The sequence below is a fragment of the Rhinatrema bivittatum genome, chromosome 3 (assembly GCF_901001135.1).
Source record: "Rhinatrema bivittatum chromosome 3, aRhiBiv1.1, whole genome shotgun sequence".
NCBI lineage: Eukaryota > Metazoa > Chordata > Amphibia > Gymnophiona > Rhinatrematidae > Rhinatrema > Rhinatrema bivittatum.
Window position 1 is genome coordinate 568,834,275 of NC_042617.1, and position 20,732 is coordinate 568,855,006.

At 44.5% G+C, this 20,732-nt stretch overlaps 1 long non-coding RNA gene across 1 annotated transcript; it reads left to right on the forward strand.

The window, feature by feature from the left end:
- The first annotated feature begins 1,852 nt into the window (after nt 1-1,852).
- LOC115088361 lies at nt 1,853-17,500 on the forward strand. Its single transcript, XR_003855758.1, has 3 exons — nt 1,853-1,877; nt 2,611-2,730; nt 16,548-17,500. It is a non-coding gene; the product is annotated as an uncharacterized LOC115088361 (long non-coding RNA).
- Nucleotides 17,501-20,732: the final 3,232 nt, after the last annotated feature.

Sequence of the window (20,732 nt, forward strand, 5' to 3'; positions counted from 1 at the left end):
GCTGGTCCTAGGGGCTTCACTGCTGGGGCTGGCAAATTTACAGGCAAGAGCTGTGGAAACAAAGAAAAAGACATAAGTACAAATACTAAAAAGTACACATGTACTGTTTGGCATAAAATGCACATTTTGCAGTAATGAATGTGCACATCTTATGGAAAAATATGTGGACATCTGTAGCAGCCTTGACATTTATAGGTGAGATAAACTTACCAACTTGTGTGGTGTCCACCCACTCATCCATCCCACCCATTCGATGAGGCGATCCTCCATGGGTGTCATCATTATGGGACAAGGGGTTCATCTTCTGGTCTGCCACCTTATTCTTTAGTTGGGCCTTGATGTCCTGGTACCAATGGGCCATCTGCTCTGCTACCCTTTTGACTCCACTGCGCCAGGATATGGGTCGGGCAATAGTGCACCAGATCTGGCCCTTGGCTGCCCTGGAGGTTTTGCCCACATGGTTGCCGAACTGTATCACATAATTTTTGAGGACTACAGCAATGATCATGTCATTGTCCTCAACACTGAACTTAAGAACATAAGAAATTGCCATACTGGGTCAGACCAAGGGTACATCAAGCCCAGCATCCTGTTTCCAACAGAGGCCAAACCAGGCCACAAGAACCTGGCAATCACCCAAACACCAAGAAGATCCCATGCTACTGATGTAACAGTGGCTATTCCCTAAGTCAACTTGATTAATAGCAGTTAATGGACTTCTCCTCCAAGAACTTATTTATTTATTTATGTATTTATTTATTTAGAGATTTTTATATACCACGGCACGTGCAGCACATCACCTCAGTTTACAGCAAACAATAATGCAGCAACAGGCTTTACAATAAAATATTAAACGGAGCAAAACAATTAGCATGCTTAACAGTTAACTTAGCAAATTATCATTGACGTAAGAGGAACAAGGAGTAAGTAAGTAACAACTTATCCAAACCTTTTTTAAACCCAGCTACACTAACTGCACTAACCACATCCTCTGGCAACAAATTCCAGAGCTTAATTGTGCATTGAGTGAAAAAGAATTTTCTCTGATTAGTTTTAAATGTGCTACTTGCTAACTCATGGAGTGCCCCATAGTCCTTCTATTATCCAAAAGAGTAAATAACTGATCCACGTTTACCTGTTCTAGACCTCTCATGATCTTAAAGACCTCTATCATGTCCCCCCTCAGCTGTCTCTTCTCCAAGCTGAAGGCGAGTGTACCTTGCTGCCTGGCAGCCAGATGAACGGGGTACCACTTCCAGATGAATGGGGTGCCATTTCCGCTTCCGGAGAGGTGTCACTTTCCTTGCTCTTGCTCCCATTCCCCCCTCCCTTCCTTCCCATCTCCTGCACCTGCCCTACCAACTCCCCTCCCCTCTGCCCTTTCTGTCTATCCCTAAACTGCCGACCTCCTCCCACCATACTCGCCTGCCTATCTCCTTCCCCTTCCTGCCTCCTCCTATCCCTTCCCTCCTCCCTATTTCTCCTCCTGTCCCTATTCCTACTCCGCCTCCTGCCCTCATACTCCCTCCTCCTCCCTCCTCTTCTCCTCCATTCTCCTTATGCCTCTCCTCTCTCCCCATGCCTCTCACATTCCATTCTTTCCCGATCTTCACTCCTCCTCCACACAAAGACAGAGAAACTTACAAAAACTTTCACACACAAATAAAAACAAGAGACAAAGAGAAACAGAAGACAGCAGAAGGACAAGACAACACAATACAATAATGCATCGTGCTTTGTGGGAAATACCTACATGATGTGGTAGATATAGAATTTGCCTGTGCCTTTTTTATCACGGGTGATAACCCACCATATTTCTGCTTTATTTATAGGTTTTTGATGAATCTAGGCCTAAGCTGTACCTTGGGGAATAGAGGGTAAGTAGCTTACCAAAGGTTACAAAGAGTGACAGTGGGATTTGAAATCTGATTTCCTTGGGTCATAGGCTACTACTTTAACTACTAGGCTACTTCTCCACTCTGCTTAAACCTGGGCTGCTTCTATCCTCAAGGTAGAAAGAAGGAAAAAGAAGGGGGATCCCAGGAGGTAACCTTAAAAGAGGGGGAGGTGGTTTTACGGAAAAGTTTTAGGCTTAAAGATCAGGGGATCTGCCACCCGCTACAGTTGCACGTCTTTATCCTCTGCCAGAATCCCTGACTCAGCAAAAATGCGGGACGCAGAGCAGTGATCTTTCTGCCAGGGAAATGGCCTGGAAAGTTAATCTGAATCCTTCACATGGAAGCACAAAAGCGCCCCCACTGAGCCTCCCAGGGGCTATGAGATTGTCTGGGAGGTGTGAGCCTCTCTGGTGCTGCAGGCATGTCCTCCTGATCTTGGCCACCCTTTCAGACCACTTATCTCCTTTACACTGATCAAGGGAGCCTGGACGTTAGTTTAAGGATGAGAATTTGTCTGCTCATCAACCCAGAAAAGGTTAAAGACCCAAACAGGGGAAAAACAGCAAAACTGGCTGGGGTAAGCAGCAGAATTCTGCAGGCAGTCAAGCTAACACAACCAACAGCTGGGACATATCCTAAGCTAGATCAGTTGTTGAGACAGCCAGGACAGTTGGTCTTTATCTGCTGTCATATGTTTATGCTTGTGTTTCAGTTCCTTCACCTCCAAATGCTACTCCGAGGCTATTAACCGTAGTGTGAATTTGACTCCAGATCTGCTGTTTTGTAGCATTGTCAGTGGTCCTGGAATTCTCCCCGTAGACCTGTGGGAAATGTGAGATCATTTATTTGACCAAGAGGAACTACTTTTTTTGAGCCGAAAGTGAGATTTGTGGGCCATTCTGTCCCTTGGGCGGTCATTTGCCAATAGTCTTTGGAATAACAGCTTCATAGTTCCTGAGGGGTGACTGATATCCTGACTTGTGCGAGCAGCAGCCCACTCGAGAGAGGTCAAGTACCTGTAAGCTGCTGTCTCCCCCTGAAAGTGGCATCGTGATCATCTGCATCCACAGCATGTTCTACTGCAGCAGGAAATGATATATGAAATGTGTGGAAATACTTTCTTTTTGCAGTCTGTATCTTGTTAACTGCTGCAAGGTGTTAATTATTTCATTACATGCAAACAATGTGGTTATAACCTATTTATTCAGACTCAGATCTACAACATATTAGTTTTCAAACTCTAACCAAGAGCATAGGCTTGTGCTTTAGAGTTGCTTAATTAGTTTTCCTCTTAAGGTGACAATTTACAGATCATACAGATTTCTGTGTGGATTTTTTCTTTTACCTATATTTCCAACAATTCTGCTGATAGATTAGGAAAGATCAATCGGGCCGATACAGTAAAACGTGCGGGAGAGCCGGCGAGCGCCCGCTCTCCCGACGTGCGCCCAGACCACTCTCCTGGACGTGCGATTCAGTAAGCAAGAGCATGCAAATGAGGGCTCGCGGTAAAAAGGAGGCGCTAGGAACACTAGCGTGTCCCTAGCGCCTCCTTATTGACAGAAGCGGCGGCTGTTTGAATTAAGCAGCGGCTGTCGGGTTTCACAACCGACGCTTAATTTTACTGGCGTCGGTTGTCGAACCCACTGACAGCCACGGGTTCGGAAAACGGACGCCAGCAAAATTGAGCATCCATCTTCCAAACCGTGGGCCAGGGGCAGATTTTTTTTTTTTTTTTGTTTAAGAATTTCTATTTTTTTTTTTTTGGGGGCCTCCAACTTAATATCGCTATGATATTATGTTTAAACGGTTTTTATTAATTTTCCAATAACAATACAAAAAGACTGAGGAGATTCCATTCCTTCTCCCCCCAGTATATACAGCAACCGTGAGCATTAGCTTCCCCCAACCCCCAAATTGATCGCTATGATATTAAGTCGGAGGGTGTACAGAAAAGCAGTTTTTACTGCTTTTCTGTACACTTTCCTGGTGCCGGCCGAAATTAACGCGTTCATTTCTGAAAGTAAAATGTGCGGCTTGGCTGCACATTTTACTTTCTGTATCGCACGGGACTAACTAATAGGCTCCTCAACATGAATTTGCATGTTGCGAGTGCTATTAGTTTCGGGGGGGGGGGGGGGGGGGGGGTTGGCCGCGTGTTTTCCACGCACTATTACCCCTTAGTGTATAAGGGGTAAAAATAGCACGTGGAAAACACGCGTCCAAACGGGGGCTAACAGTGCGCTCGGCCTGAGCGCACTTTACTGTATCGGCCCGTATGTGTGCAATACTCGATTACTATTCTACCGAATAGGATTCATGAGGTTTTCCCATTCTAACCTATGGACTTTCATTCACAACAGCTGTTATTCCCTTTAATATGTTCTCTCGCCCCTTAGAAAGTGCTCATTTACATGAAGTATGACTCTCTTCAGAGCCTAGCAAAGGAGTACTCATAAACTGGCCATTAAGTGTTACTCAGGGGTAGTGTTGGCAAGGTTCTGGGTTTACCAGCCTGGTTTTGGTGAAGTTCCTGTTGGGCCTCTGCTCCTGCCAGTGCCCCCTGCCTGACAGTGGGGACCTGCAAGTCTCCACCCTGTGGGTAGCACCAACCTCACCTCGGTCCAAAGGTCCACCTGCAACAGATTGCTGAGGCCATGGACCTGGCGGATCTCTTGGGCCCCTACTGCTGTGTGGTCCGAGGAGCCAATGCAGTTTAGACAAAGTCGCCTCTCCCCAGAAGAGAGGCTCCACCGCAGGACCTCGGGGCTCTGCTTCTACTGTGCCGAGATTGGGCACCAGTAAGCACACTGCCCTCAGAAGTCAGGAAACTAGCAAGCCTAAGAGCCAGTGGGGAGATAATCCTAGGCTTTACCACTCCTGCTCCCCAACTCACCTTTCCAGTATCTATTGCAGTGGGCAGTCATGCTTTCCCCACCCTATCACTGATCGACTTAGGTGCTGGGGTGGACTTTATTATGAAGGCCCTTGTGGACCATCTGAAGCTTCCTGTGATTCCTCGGAAGACACCATTAGTTATCTTCTCCATCCATGGAGAACTACTTCCTGGCTGGAATACCACTACCACGGCTCCCCTGTGGCTCCACCAGGCATTCTGCATGTGGAAAGTAAAGTCTTCCACATCATTGAGAAAGCTGTTCATCCCATTGGGTTAGGGCTACCCTGGCTGCAACTCTGCTCTCCTCACTTTGATTGGGGCTCGCTTCAGCTGACAAGCTGGGGGGCCCATTGTCATGACTCCTGCCTTCTCCAAATTGAGCATCCACCAACTTTGCCCCTGGCAACAACCTTGTTGGGACTGCTTCCTCGGTATGCCGAATATGCAGTTTTCCAAAAAGAAAGCAGAGACGCTGCCTTCCCACCGAACATTTGACTGCTATCCAGCATCAACCCTCCATGAGGGAGAGTGTATCCCTTGCCAGTTCCAGAGACTGCAGCCATGTCCCAATATATCAAGGAGAACCTTAACTGGGATTTCATTAGGCCCTCCATGTCCTCCGCCGGGGCAGCGTTCTTCTTTGTGTCCAAAAATGACGGTTCTTTATGACATTGCATAGATTACCGGGGGCTGAGTGCTATAATAAAGAAAGACCATTACCTCTTCCCTCTCATTTCCGAGTCGTTGACCGCCTGCAGGGGCCCAGAGTGTTCATGAAGTTGGATCTCCTACAATTTAATTCAAATAAAGCAAGGCGATGGTGGAAGATGGCGTTCAACCTGCGGGACAGCCACTATGAGTATCTGGTGATGCCCTTTGGCCTGTGTAATGCCCCCGCAGTATTCCAAAATATGATGAATGAAATCTTCAAGGATCTGCTGTACGTATATGTCATGGTACCTCGACGACATTCTCGTCTTCTCAAAGAACCTCACGTCCCATTGCTAAAATGTTTGCCAGGTCCTCTAGTGGCTATGGGCGAATAAATTATATGCGAATGCTGGAAAAGTGCATCTTCCAGAAGGGGACCCTACCCTTCCTGGGATACATTGTTTCCAGTAGCAGCTTCCATATGGATCCAGAGAAGGTTAGGTGCATCGAGGACTCATCACAACCTTCTGGCCTCCGCACTTTGCAAAGGTTTTTGGGCTTTGCATTGGATTTCACTACTGTCTTCCACCCTCAAGCCAACGGCCAGTCAGAATGAACCAACTGGACCTTGAAAGCCTTCCTGAGGGCCTATGCCAATGATTGCCAGAACAATTGGGCCGCCTTTCTTCCATGGGTGGAATTCTCCCACCATTCCCATATTAGCTCTGCCAAGGGATGATCACAATTTCAGATTGTGTACTAAAGACAGCCTTCTCCTCTGCTGCCCGTCCCATTTTCTATTCCTTCCCCAGCAGCCCAGATAACTTCTCAGGAACTCCAGGAAGTCTGAATTTATATGGAAGAGATGCTTCAGAAAGCTGCTCAAAAAGCCAATAAGGCAAAGAATGTTCACTGGCGGCCTGTTACCTATCAACTGTGCCTACCCACCTCATTGGGAGTCCATAATTTCTTCCATGTCTCTCTCCTCAAGCCTTAGTTCTCACGTGGCCATCCAGGAAAATACCAAAACCTCAAGAGGCATCCACCAAAGAGAACCAGGTCTATCAAGTGAAAGAGATCCTAGATGTTTGGTGTTGGAACAAAAGGTGGGAATACCTGATCTCCTGGGAGGGCTATGGCCCAGAGGAAAATACATGGGAACCTGCCTCAAACATCTTGGACAAGAACTATCTAAGAGCATTCCATGCTTCACACCCTAAGAAACCTAGGCCCTTTGGGTGGGTTTAGAGGAGGGGGTACTGTTGCATTTGGCTGGATGTGGGACAGCCCTGCAACTGGCCACTCTCACCTTCTGTCCCGGACCAGAGGAAGGGGCACCGCGACAGGCCCTTGGGCGAAGACGCAGCTGGCTGTCGCATGGGCTGGGCTGCACCACACTGGGGACGCTGTTCAGCTGAGCAGGGTGTCCCTAGGCATGTGTGCGCAATTCAGCCATATTTAAAGGGCCCATGGTGGGAAAACCACCAAGGTGCCTACTGATGATGTCACTGGCTCAGACCAGCCTCAGATGCCTCGGCAATAGGTCAAACTCTTTGGAGTAGCTGTTTGCCACGCTGTTCCTGGTTCCTGTTCCTGACTGCATTCCTGTGCCTTGTCTTCATGTTCCTTCTTCCTCCCCGCATCTTCGGAATTCCTGCATTCTTGTCCTGTGATTTTCATCCATCTTCTGTGTCTCCATGGTGTTCTGCCTCACCTCCTGTTCCTGGATTGTCTCCCCAGCTTGACCTCAGCTTGGACCCTCGGCTTGCCTTTATCTGGATTCCTGGTTTGATTTCGGACTGTTCCTGGACTACACTGTTTGCTGCCTGCCCTGACCTCAGCCGGATTTCGTTTCTGCTGCCTGCTGCCTGCCCCAAATTCTGCATGAACTGACCTTGTCTTCTTCTCGCTGGCCTTCAACCTCTTCAGTGACAAATTGTTATATCCATAGGGGCCCAGCACCCAAGGGCTCAAGCTAAGGGGAACGAGGGATGGTATTGGTGAAGTTCCTGTTGGGCCTCTGCTCCTGCCAGCACCGTCTGCCGTCAGCGGGGACCTGCAGGGCTCCTCCCTGTGGGTAGCGCCAACCTTACCTCAGTCCAAGGGTCCACTTCTGCAACAACACAGAGAGACACACACACACACACACACACCCCAAGCAGGCACTCATTATCTCTCTCTCTCTCTCACACACACACACACACACACACACACACGGACAGACCCCAAGCAGGCATCCATTCTCTCTCTCTCACACACACACACACACACACACACACACACACACCCCAAGCAGGCACTCATTATCTCTCTCTCTCTCTCTCTCTCACACACACACACACACACACACACACACACACACACACACACATGGACAGACCCCAAGCAGGCATCCATTCTCTCTCTCTCACACACACACACACACACACACACACACACACACCCCAAGCAGGCACTCATTATCTCTCTCTCTCTCTCTCTCTCACACACACACACACACACACACACACACACACACACACACACACATGGACAGACCCCAAGCAGGCATCCATTCTCTCTCTCTCACACACACACACACACACACACACACACACAAAGGCTTCCATTCATACACATACACACTCTGAAGGCAGGCCCCCTCTCTTTCTTTAGCTAGCAGCCTCGGAGCCTCTCTCACTCCTGCTGCTGCTTCTGTCACCACTGCCTCATGGCTGTTGGGGAGGAGCCGATCGATCGTTGCTGCTTCTGGCACTGAAGCTCATTCTGCTGCTTTTCCTCTGTGCAGGCCCTGCGATATTACAAATTGGTGGGCCTAGAACTTCCTCCATGCTGATCCCGATGGCCACATGCAGCTTCCCCCACAGAACGACATTCGTGGCCCCCTGGAAGCTTCCCGGGAGGGCGTGCCTCCCCCCCATTTGCACACCCTTGTTCTAGGGCACCTGGCAGCAGCAAATTTTCTGGTGCACCACCAATTTCAGCAGTCACGCTATGCCCCTGTGCTTGGATCTTTAAGATATATTGGAAACATATTCTTTTCTTAAACTTTACACATGAAGCTTCTAAGCCAACCGGTATCCTCATATGGTCTGTTAGTAAATATCATCAATGTAATCAAAAACATAAAAGCAAACTTCTCAAAGGGTGCTTTATTGTTGTGAGGTAATCCTGGGGTTAAATGTCATATTTTCAATTTGGAAACTAAGCAGGGAGCTAGAAGGACACGTCTTTTAGGGTGACCTTATTTCAAATCCAACTGTAGATGAAAATTAAATAAACTTTTAGCAAGATTAGATTTATAAATATGGGTTCTGGAACAGAAATGAACTGAAGAGTTTTATCATTTCAAATTTTTTTTTTCCAGGAATAAAATACCTCAGTTTTGCAATGGCTCATTAATGTTGTTGAGTGGACACATTCTTGCCAGTTTCTTCTATTAAATAAACTAGAACAACACTGAGTACTGACTTTTAATAAAATCATAGTAATGATATATGCTCTGTTGGTGAATATCTTCAGACTCTAGTTTATAGATAAACTATTGTGTACTTTCAAATGATTAAGTGTTATAATGGAATAACTTTTACTTGAAAGCCAGGCTACAAGTTAACAGACTGATGCAGTACCCATGTACTCAGGCTAGCGCACAGGTTAACTCACGGTTGGACGCGCATTTTGGACATGCGTCCATAACCCCTGGTGCAATAAGGGGATCCGCACATTGAAAACGTGCGTCCAAACCAGCGCATATGTAAATGTAAATGTTGATGAGGCTATTAGCTATTACCCCCTTATGAAAAAAAATAACCGTACACCTGACGCGCACATTTTAACCCTCAACACCAGCCCCAGAGGTGGTGTGGTCTTCAGGAGCCCCAAAAGTTTAAACAGTAAAGCAGAAAATACTGCTTTTCCGTGGTTCCTCCAATTTAATATCACTACGATATTAAGTCGGAGGAACCACAGAAAAGCAGCAATGTGGAAAAAAAATGTTTTAAAAAAATGTCTTGACCACGGTCAGGTTAGGAAAATGGACACTGATAAATTGAGCATCCGTTTTCCTAACCTGACCGCATGCTCAGTTTATGAGTGTCCATTTTCCTAACCTGACCGCATGCTCAGTTTATGAGTGTCCATTTTCCTAACCCGTGGCTGTGCACAGGATGGGAAAACAAGACACTCGTAAAATTGAGCGTCCACTTTTCCTAACCTGCAAATAGCCACTTCTCCTGGGCGACCCATGCCAAGGAGTTGCTAGGGGTGCACAGTTTCCCCTAGCGCCTCCTTTTTAATACAGCGGCTCATTAGCCTACTGCAACGTGCGCCCGGGAGAGGTGGATGGGCGTGCGTTAGGAAAGCTGGCACTCAATCATGAGGGCCTGTTTTTCATGCAGGCATATTGCATCGGCCTGTAAATGTGACGACCGCAAAAGAATAATCCACACGTAAGACTAATAATGTGCAAAATGTTACTTACTTTTTTCAAATAAAAAATTTGTTGGCTGCCTAATGAGACAAAGGAAAGACTCTTGAAGACTGGAGTTTCTCTCCGTCCTCTTGATTGTCGCCGTGAGTCCTGCTTCAGCATATTGATACTGCAGATGCAGAGAGGTCTTGCTTTCGCCAGCTTCTGCTCTCGAAAAGAAAGGAAGAATTAAAAGATGCTGTTCCTAAGTAATTAAATGCCCACCCTTAAAGTGAGTCTGCCTCTTGTCATTTAAAGACTGACAAAAACACACAAGATTACCTCTTTATTGTTGCTCTTGCTATTACGAAGGCATATCCGACTGACAGAGAATGCATATAAACACCGGCTTCTTCCGACAGTGAGAGCAAAGTGAGACTGCACCATTTTTTAACTTCAGAATGGTGGGAATAGTACTGACATGTGCTCACCGGCTGGTTGTTGGTGGAACCGGTCTGTCAGTCAGTAAATACCTGAGGGTCTAGGGAAGCGGTGTGTGGATCAAATGGTGAACCATCCTATCTGCTCATTTAGTCCATAGGGCATGACTGTATTGCAATGAAACATCTATAACTGTGCTTTTTTTATTAAGGTATGCTTCTATATCTCCCCCTCGCCATGGTTGGGGAATGTGCTCAAGAATTGTCCATTGAAGTTGAGCAAATTGATGTCCCGGTTCTAGATTGTACTGTACCATCGGGGCTTGCATTCTCTGAGTAGTATGACAGCTTCGGTGTTCAATAAGTCTGGTACGTATTGAGTGTCATGTTGCTTAAAGGACAGACACTGAATGAAGTTTATTACCATTTTGGTGGTACATTCTTGGAGATTACTCTGAGCTCTGGAGCCAGAGCCCCAGCCATTCCTAACTCAAGGGGACACCCTGATGTGTGATTATGTGCGGTGGCTATAACCGAGATGACCACTCTGTAATCATCGCTTTGTACAGTCACCGTCTTTATTCTCAAAACAATTTTTTGTATATTTTTGTAATTTTTCTTTTTTCTTTTATTATTTATTTATTTATTTATTTATTTATTTATTTAGGGGTTTTTATATACCGACTTTCTTGATACAGATCAAATCAACTTGGTTTACATAGAACAATAGCTTGTTAACAATAACAGTAAACAACAACATAACAATAGCTCTTTAACTATAACAAGGCAATACCTCAATTAGAGGAGACAGAGTGGGAGTAGAGAAAAAGTTACATTATAACAAGGGTGAGCAACTGGGAGTTGGAAGTGAAGAGTAGGAGAAACCAATGTAGGGAGGTAAAAACAGAGAGAAGGGGCTTGAAGCCAACCTCTAGAGATAAACTCTAGCATTATAACATGATTATGTCACATTCTGCTAGTTTATGTATTAATATGAAATGACTGAAAAACAGCTAGTCTAGGGATCTGGGAAGGCTCTTATATTATTATAACTATTATATAGTTACTATATGTCTAGTCCTTGATTTACACTCTCCCTTCTGGTCAGCTCGACCCTTTTAGAGCTCGGCGCTTCTTGTTGTTAATACTTATCAATCTTTGTATTATGGAAGGATTCCTTATCCTATTCTATTGGCTTTCTCATGGGTCACAGCCACCTGCCCGACATCGGACATGTTTCAACAATCTCTTGCTGCTTCAGGGACCTTGGAGAGATTTTTTTGTTGTCGCCACTTCGTGGTCTCAAGGACTCTCAAACACACTTCTAAAAGTATATGCAAAATGTCACTGCTATATTCAACCTTTGCTTTTATCTAAAACAATTACTTGCCACGCATAGGGTTCTTTATTACTCACATTTTTCTTTCACGTTCATTCTTAAAAACGGTGCCTTCCCCATGTAGTTTGGCGTCCTGTTCAAAAGCTTTATGTGAATTACAAACTAATCCAGCAGTAATTATAAAACCAGCCAACAAAGGAGGGTCCATCGTCGTTCAAGATAGAATCCAATATATAACAGAGGCAGAAAGACAACTACTTGAAGCTCATGGAGGACCCCATGAGGGAGATAAAAAATATAATTGATCCAATCATAGAACAAGCATTACAATCAGGTTGGATTACTGAAAAGGAAGCTAGATTCTTAACTGTTGCCCATCCAGTATATCCGGAATTTTACCTGGTACCAAAAATACATAAATCTCTGCAGGCTCCCCCAGGGCGCCCTATATATCTTCAAAAGACTCGTTATTAGAGCCTTTATCTCGGTTTGTCGATAGAGCCTTGCATAAATTAATACTCCAGATACCATCATACATTTGAGATTCTGGCCATCTGATCACTACTCTACAAGAATATCAACAGACCAGCAATGATGTTATCTTGGTAACCATAGATATAGCTGCACTGTACACCAGCATCCCTCAACATGAAGCTTTGATAGTGATCACGGAGGCACTACTAAATGCACAAATGGGTAGTAGAATATCAACAGCATTCATTATTAAACTAGCAACCATTGCCCTGCAATAAAATTATTTCAGGGACAGTACTATAAGCAAATAAAAGGCACAGCGATGGGAGCCACAAAGGCTCCCGACCTGGCTAATCTATATGTGGCAGCATTCGAAAAATGCTGGATAGAAAATAACCCCTTTAGGTCACATATTCATACATGGAGACATTTCATCAATGATATTTTCATGATCTGGCATGGCAATGAAGACAAATTGAAGCAATTTATAGAGTGGTTAAACACATGCAATTCCCATTTACAATTCACTTGTCAATACAGTACAACACAGGTTTCATTTTTGGATATTCAAATAATGAGCCAAGGAACATTCAGCTTTTCTATTTTTCGGAAACCCACTGATCAGAATATGATTTTACATTATTCATCATTTCATCCAAGCTATTTGAGGAATAATCTTCCAGTGGGACAATTCCTTCGACTTAGAATACTGTGTTCAACATTAGAAGAGTTTGAAATCCAAGCCGAGGACGTGCGTTAGGATACCTCATTTCATTTATCAAAAAGGCCTACAGAAGAGCCAGGTGGGCCAATAAGGATTTATTGTTACAACTAAAAACAAAATCAATCCAATGATCGGATTGTATGTGTGTTACCATTTATTCCACACACACATCGTCTTAAGACAAGCATTTTGAAATATTGGTCACAATTACAGATTTATCCAATTTCCCAGGACAAACCAATATTCGCTTTCACAAGAGCTAGAAATGTGCGAGACTTTGAAGTTCATTCCAATTTATCAACTCCAGTAGAACAAGGGGATCACCCCTCAGCAGGACAGATGAGTTGTGGTAAGTGCAGTGCCTATGCATTCATGTACAATGGTACATATTTAGAGATTCAGGACATAAACAGTTCTATTTCCAACAACATTTTTCATGCGAATCTACTTGCGTAATATATGCTATTTGGTGTCCCTGCAATAAGATCTATATAGGGAAGACTCTACGAAAAATAAAAATAAGAGTGCAAGAACATTACAGTAGGATAAAAAATCAAAAAGAAGGGGCACCGCTTGTGGATCACTGGTGGGAGGCAGGGCACCAACCTCAGGAATTCACAGAGGCAGTGCTTTTTCATTTAAAGAACCACCCACGGGGTGAAGATAAGAATTTACGATTGACACAGCTGGAACAACGGTTTGTTTATACATGGAACACCGTGTCTCCAAATGGATTGAATCGGGAAATAGACTGGTCAATATTCTAATATGGGGACATATGATGAAAGTCAAGACAACTAGCTCAACAGACAATATATCAAGATCAGGTGCAAGTTAAACATCAGGGCGGTCGCAAGAAAGCTCAAAACTTTAAGTTTAGAAATTAAAATAAGTTCAGACAACCAGCTGGGCAAGTAGCAGACAGACCTCGGGGGTTTATATGATATCAAGAAAAAAGTGAACAGTAGGGGTAGTTCCCTGTCAGGTCCGCGCTTGACTCAATGAAGGTTTTTCTTCAAGGGGGAGAAATTCAGTAGTTTCCTATCAGGTCCAAATTAGCACATAAAGAGAAAAAAAAACCACTATTCGATTCAGGAGAAGGAACTAGCTGTAGCAAAATGCCAATACGGGTAGGGAATAGTAGTCGGATGGGAATAAGATTTAGGGCTCGGCAGGAATATGGATATTATTACATTTCCAGAATGTTTTGGTGTAGGTAGTCTCAGTTTGGATCTGACAGGAGTGATTGGTCCAGAGTAGTTTAAAAATGGGGTAGATAGAACAGGACGCCGAACTACATGGGAAAGGCGCCGTTTTTAAGAATGAGCGTGAAAGAAAAATGTAAGTAATAAAGAACCATATGCGTGGCAAGTAATTATTTTAGATAAAAGCAAAAGGTTGAATATAGCAGTGACATTTTGCGTATACTTTTAGAAGTGTGTTTGAGAGTCCTTGAGACCACGAAGTGGCGACAACAAAAAATCTCTCCAAGGTCCCTGAAGCAGACAAGAGATTGTCGAAACATGTCTGATGTTGGGCAAGTGGCTGTGACCCATGAGAAAGCCAATAGAAGAGGCAGGAATCCTTCCATAATACAAAGATTGCTAAGTATTAACAGCAAGAAGCGCCGAACTCTAAAAGGGTTGAGCTGACCACCAGGGAGAGTGAAAATCAAGGACTAGATATATAGTAACTATATTATAAAAGAAAAATTAAAATAATATACAAAAAATTGTTTTGAGAATAAAGACGGTGACTGTACAAAGAGATGATTACAGAGTGGGCATCTCGGTTATAGCCACCGCACATAACCACACATCAGGGTGACCCTTTGATGGTTAGTAGTTTATGATCTTTCAAAGAAAGGGGGAACTGAGGTTCTGTTGTTGATAATTCCTAACTCAAGGGCAAAAATTGAGGTTCCCTGGGGCTGTAAGCACTGTCTTTGGAGCACATACGATGATTTTTTTTTTTTTTAATGATATGCTACTTCTTTTCACTTTTTTTTTGCACTTTTTTTGCACCTGAGCAGCAGAAGGCAAGAAACATATATATCACCTGAGCAGCAGAAGGCAAGACTATTGCTTAAACCTGAATCTTAAATGTGACAGAACACAGCACTGCCATAAGGTGTTATAAGGGCCGAGGAGATGTGGACCCTTTGCCCAAGGGGGAGTTGGCACTAACTGAGGAAACGAACTCCCACAGGTTCCCCCCCCCCCCTCCCATTGGGAGGCGAGGCTGAACTGAGGCAAGGGCCGACTGGAGCTTCACCAATACCAGCCCCGTTCCCCCCGGGTTGAGCCCTTGGATGCATAAGCCGGCTGGACTTAGATGGGTCCTTGAGAAGATGGAAAGCTCGTCAAAGTTCAGTCTGGGATCAGAAACCAGAGAATCGCCAACCATCAGTCCGAGGTCAGAAGCCAAAGAGTCGCCAATCGCCAGTCCGAGGTCAGAAGCCAGAGAGTCACCAATCGTCAGTCCGAGGTCAGAAGCCAGAGAGTCACCAATCGTCAGTCCGAGGTCAGAAGCCAAAGAGTCGCCAATCGCCAGTCCGAGGTCAGAAGCCAAAGAGTCGCCAATCGCCAGTCCGAGGTCAGAAGCCAGAGAGTCACCAATCGCTGGTCTGAGGTCAGAGGCCAGAGAGTCATCAATCGCAGGTCCGAGGTCAGCAGCCAGAGAATCAGTCCAGGAGCTGCAGAGGGGATGACAGGATCAGGACTCGGAAGGACAGGAACAGGACTCGGAGGGCAGGACTTGGAAAGGCAGGGACAGGACTCAGGGAAGCAGGAACAAGAGCACCAGGGGCACAGACAGGCTTACCAAAGCAAGCAGACTCGTTGCCAAGTCGAGGAACAGGAAGAGGAGGCTTCCTTAAATAGTACCTGGATCCTGACGTCATCTGAGAGGCTGGGCTGAGTTAAGGTGGCCTGCCCCTTTAAGAATGGCTCTGGGGGCATGGCCAGGTGTCTAGGGAGCGTTCTGCCCTACGTGGGCTGCGATAGCAGAGGTCTGCGACCTGATGCCACGAAGAGGAGGACCGAGAAGCCTCCCGGCCATCGAGGAGGGCAGCGCTGAGCCTGTGGCAGGGACTGCAGGGGAGGAGAAGGCCAGAGACCTATGACAGAAGTGACTCCCCGCCGCAGCACGGCTGCCGACGCCCGGGCTGGAGGTAGGAGGGGCCGCCCGAGGCGCCTAACCTAAGGTTATCAGCCCAGCATAAAGTTTCCCATTTTTAATAGCTTACTATTTACTATTTATTTGATTTCATATTTAGTTGATATTTATTAGAAAAATGCATAGCTTTATGTTCTATCCATTGGATTTTGAGTTTCAAATGTATGCATTATGTAAAATATATGAATGCGATATCTTTTCTATTAAGTGGTTTTAATCATCATTTTTGGACTGGAATGCTGGTTTACAGAAACTAGCTAATGCATCTGAAATGCCTCCAGACATTTCAGATTATTCTGTTCAAGAACAGACTGAAACTAAAGATCACCAGTTTCTGTGCTCCTCGCCTCTCCCCTCCTACACATGTATAAACAGTATCTTCAGAATTATTATATCATTAAATCATTTTGTGACTACACAGTAAATGTCATTCACTAAAAATGTCAATTTATTTCTGAAAAAAAACTGGATATTTTTTTGGGAGGGCGTGGGAGGAGTTGAAAATTATTTTTTTTTTTCTCATTTTATCTCCTGTAGGGATAAGCCAGTCACTCTAACAAGGAGTGTGAAACTGAACCAAACTTTGCAGGCTTGAATGGTGTCTCCTGAAGTTTTAATGTCTGTGAGAACTACAGTGAAGAAAAGAAGCTGCTGTTTTACTTCGTATCGAGCATCTATTTTCATCTTATAATTTTGCTGGTACCTCTGGACACAACTTGCTGTGGCCAGGACAAAACTTTACATCCAGTTATGAGGCCCTAGTATTGCTCACCAGATGTCATGCCAGCGACATCGTGAGAATGTGCGTACACCTGTACACGCAGCTAAGATCAAGACATATTGGAAGGCCACCAATCCTACGGCAATGGATGGTGATAACATAAAATCAGAATTAACTTTTGGATCATATACAGATGCACAAGTTTGGAAGAAAGAAAAAGGCTTTGGACTTACAGATTTGGAAGCCCAGCACTGCACTGCTTGTACTGCCATTCACACAAGCTTCACGCCCGTGAATTTTGCATCTGAGACTGTACAGGAAGCTCAAACTAAGCATTGAGACTGGGCTCCCATCTCAGCCTGCTCCATTAACTGCGGAGTATTTGCCGATCTCATACTTGCCTGTTCTCTGGCAAGCCAAGCCATCTTTGCCCCGTCCCCTGTCTGCATAGCTTACAGAGGCCTACTGCCCTTGACATGGTATTGTTTACCTGCTGGCTACTCTCCCTGCAGAGATAGGACCCTGATTCTCCAGAAGGACGACCTGACAGCAGCAGAATCACAGTATGATAATAACTGAAATTACTACCTTAAGTTAGGGTACTTTAATTGGGATTGCATTTGAGAAGTGTAAGTTGGCTTTGAGCTCTACGCAGAGGTTTGCATAATCTTTGTAGCAAAGTGCTTTCCTTCATTAAACCAGAAATTTAAATTAATATCTCTTGTTGACTAAAGCCATTGTATATTTTATGTTGCTACAATAAAAAGTGTTATCTGCCTCAAGAAAGGTGTAGGCATTCTGCTTTCATAAGAAGATAAGAACATGGAACTTATTTTATACAATTTAAATGTCAGACAAACCATGTGAAACTAATTGTCCCTTACACTCCTCTTTTTTTTTTTACATTTGTATTTATCCATCCTGCAGAATTGCCAAATGTACCTCTCTAGAAGGAAGAATCCCGATGACCAAAAATATTACCATTTTGCCACTGTATCCATGCTAAAATTCCCCTGCCTTCAAAGTTTTTCAATGGAAAGTTAAGGCATCAACCCTTTTCTCACTACATCTCTTGATTAAGTACTTACAAAGGTTGACACTTTCTTCTTTGCCTGCTGTCTCTCAAAAAAACTGATGGGCTGTAGTCAGCTTTTTTTTTTTTTTAATGTATTTGCTTTGTTTTCTCATTATTGCAAACTGAAATAAATAGTAATCCTGCCCTTCGTCTAGCTGATCATGTATAAGCACAACAGATATCAAAAGAACAAGAAGCACTCATCGTAGGGGAGGACTGGTAGTCAACGCTCTGGATTCTAATTCAGGAGAAGTCCTGGGTTGTGCATTCAAGACTTTCCTTCTGCCACTGACTCTCTGTAATCCTGGACAAGTCACTTTGGGCTCATCTAACCCCTGCATGACATATTTGCTACCTCAGGAGAATAAATGCATTCATATCCAAATCCCACATTTCTATACCTGCACACTTTCTCCTTAAATGAGTAACAGCTATTTTGCCTATAAAGGGTTAACACTGGCTTCTAAGATGGCAAAGCATATCTTTATCTGACTGAGAGGATTCAATGGTCAATCCATCCATCCAATATTTTCCTGCCTTGATAGCTGACAATAGTATTAAGCATAGCAACCCTGGGCAGCCTCATCCGCAGTCTTCTCTCCCCCAATAAAGGTTCAGTCTCTGCCACATCTCCCCTGAAGCACAAGGGGATTGCCATCACAACTCTACTCATATGGGAGATTCTGCTCTTATATATGCTACTTCTAGCAGGACCCAGGACACCATGTATTGAAGTTGGCTATCATATCCATCACCTACCTTTGCAAAAGCCTTTACACTCTTTACTCTGTAAAGGAACATGGTATGTAGCAACACAGACTTCAGACCAGGGTAGACTACATAATCCATGGTCCCAACCAGCTTAGCAATTAACAATTAGTGAGGGAACTGAGGGATATATGTGTGTAAGTGAAAGGATTGGCATAGGTAAGATGGGTGTTAGTGAATCCCTCTTCTTTCTCCTCCCCTCCATCTCTCTTTCCTCCTCATTCCACTTCCCTCTCCTCCATCTTCCCTTTCTCCCTGGGAACCCTTACCCTTTTTCATCTCTCTCCTCCATGATTCATCTTCCCCCTCCTCTCCTTATCTCCTAGATCCATTCACCTATCCTATTCTTTATTCCCCTCCTTCCTTTCCAGCACCATGCACTAAAATCCTTTCCCCCTCTCGCTCAGCGCACAAAGAACAAACAGGGTGGGGGACAGGGGAAGAGAGAGAAAGAGGTGGAGAGAGTGAAGAGGTATGGGCAGAGAGAAGAGAGAGAGATGGGTATGGGTAGGGGCCAGAGAGGTAAGAGGAAAGAGAGTGGGAGGGTGTGGGGACAGGGAGGGAGGGAAGAGTGCATCGAAGGTTGGTTGACTTGGCCCCCCCAATCAAAAAAGCATTCCGTTGCCTCTGTGTAATAAGACATGTAACAATGATATATACACAAAACTTAACACGGAGTCAGAGAAGTGATTGCTGACATTCACTTTTCCTGCTCCTTTTATAAAGGTAGCTCTTTCTTGGGAGAATAGGTCAGAGCATGTTTCAGTCGTGTGAACTGTCATATACCAGATGTGGTTACTCCATATACCTTTGCATGACTTATGTTTTCCAATGTGTTGGCTCCTGTGTGTGTCGCTGAAAGTATGCCTTCTTTCATGTACTGTCTATGCCTTGTGTTGATGTGGCAGGGGATATTTTCCTGGAGGAGGTGGAGTTTGCGTGTATCATAGTCTAGCCATAGAGGCAAAAACTCATAATAAAAACTTTTTAAAATATATCCAAAGCAAGAAACCTGTGAGGGAGTCGGTTGGAACATTAGATGACCGAGGGGTTAAAGGGGCTCTTAGGGAAGATAAGGCCATTGCAGAAAGACTAAATGAATTCTTTGCTTCTGTGTTTATTAATGAGGATGTTGGGGAGATACCAGTTCCGGAGATAGTTTTCAGGGGTGATGAGTCAGACGAACTGAACAAAATCATTGTGAACCTGGAAGATGCAGTAGGCCAGATTGAAAAACTAAAGAGTAGCAAATCACCTGGACTGGATGGTATGAATCCTAGAGTACTGAAGGAACTCATGAAATTTCTGATCTATTAGTTAAAATTTGTAACCTATCATTAAAATCATCCATTCTACCTGAAGACTGGAGGGTGGCCAATGTAACCCCAATATTTAAAAAAGGCTCCAGGGGCGATCCGGGTAACTATAGACCAGTGAGCCTAACTTCAGTGCTGAAAAAAATAGTGGAAACTATTCTCAAGATCAAAATCATAGAGCATATAGAAAGACTTGGTTTAATGGAACACAGTCAAATTTGCGGATGATACAAAATTATTCAGAGTAGTTAAATCACAAGCAGATTGTGATACATTACAGGAGGACCTTGCAAGACTGGAAGATTGGGCATTCAAATGGCAGATGAAATTTAATGTGGACAAGTGCAATGTGTTGCATATAGGGAAAAATAACCCTTGCTGTAGTTACATGATATTAGGTTCCATATTAGCAGCTACCACCCAGGAAAAAGGTCTAGGCATCATAGTGGATAACACTTTAAAATCATCGGCTCAGTGTGCTGCAGCAGTCAAAAAAGCAAACAGAATGTTAGGAATTATTAGGAAGGGAATGGTTAATAGAACGGAAAATGTCATAATGCCTCTATATTGCTCCATGGTGAGACCGCAACTTGAATACTGTGTACAATTCTGGTTGCCACATCTCAAAAAAGATATAATTGCGATGGGGAAGGTACAGAGAAGGGCAACCAAAATGATAAAGGGGATGAAACAGCTCCCTTATGAGGAAAGGCTGAAGAGGTTAGGGCTGTTCAGCTTGGAGAAGAGACGGCTAAGGGGGGATATGATAGAGGTGTTTAAGATCATGAGAGGTCTTGAACGAGTAGATGTGACTCAGTTATTTACACTTTCGAATAGGGGGC